Source organism: Microtus ochrogaster, chromosome X, assembly GCF_000317375.1.
Source record: "Microtus ochrogaster isolate Prairie Vole_2 chromosome X, MicOch1.0, whole genome shotgun sequence".
Lineage (NCBI taxonomy): Eukaryota > Metazoa > Chordata > Mammalia > Rodentia > Cricetidae > Microtus > Microtus ochrogaster.
The window spans coordinates 11,751,785-11,752,945 of record NC_022026.1 but is presented as its reverse complement, the minus strand read 5'-3'; positions in this window follow the sequence as shown (position 1 = coordinate 11,752,945).

Genomic DNA, 1,161 nt, shown 5'->3' with positions numbered 1-1,161 from the left:
GTTTGAACTGGGAGGTGATGACTAAGGAGAAAGGGCCTGCCATAAAGCAGCTCAAAAGGGCTCAGGCCTGTAGGGGAATATGGGGTGGCCCTGAGGTGAGTTAAGAGCAATGGGGAAAAGGGAGGGCCAAGATAACCTGAGTTCAATGGAGAGCTTGGTTAGCTCTTGTTTGATGAGTCCATTGGCCCTCTCCACCTTTCCTGAGGACTGTGGATGGTAGGGGTTGTGGAATTTCCAGGAGATGTTGAGAGCTTCTGACACGAGCTCCATGACCCTGGAATTGAAGGCTGGCCCATTGTCTGTCTGAATGGTCCGTGGGACACCAAACCGAGGAATGATGCGGTCTAGGAGTACCTGAGCCACCACATCTGCTGTTTCCCTGGAGGCTGAAAACGCTTCTATCCATCCTGTAAAAGTGTCCACAAGTGTTAAGAGATAATGGAGTTTTTTGATGAGTAGGCATATTAATGAAATCAACCTGCAAATCTTCACCTGGTTAGTGTCCATGAAGCTGATGTAGAGACTGGCATATGTGAAGGGCCCCCTGTGGATTGACCTGGGTATAAGTCTGGCAGGAGGATGAACCTCTGAAATATGAGATGGGTGGGGTCAAAAAGGGGCTCCAAGAAGTGGAACAAAGCTTTGGGGCCTATGTGTAAGGTCTGGTTGATGTCTGAAATGATCAACAATGCCTGGTCTTGAGGAAGGATGAGATGGTTATTTAAATAGAGCCACCATCCTTTGTTTTTGTGTCCCCCCTTTTTATAAGTTTGTCCCTCTCTTTAGGTTGGCAATAGGGCTGATAGGAGGGAGTTAAGAACAAAATATGTTCTGTGGAGTCTGAGGAGCTGGAGGCCAGCCCCTGGGCCACTAAGTCAGCTTTGGCATTGCCTAAGGCTACTGGGTCCTTGGAGGATTGGTGTCCCCAATAGTGAATAATGGCTACTTCTGAAGGGAGCTGGGGTGGTGTGTGTGGCTAGAGGTGCAAGCAGTTCTGCCATGCTGGACTATTCAGAGGAAGTGGCAGTACCATATATATCATAATAATGGCACAGCTTAATTTTTAGACTGAGCAGACAAACAGCAATGCCATATTTTCCTTAATAATGGCACAGCTTAAGTTTTTAAAATTTATTTATTTATTTATTTATTTATTTATTT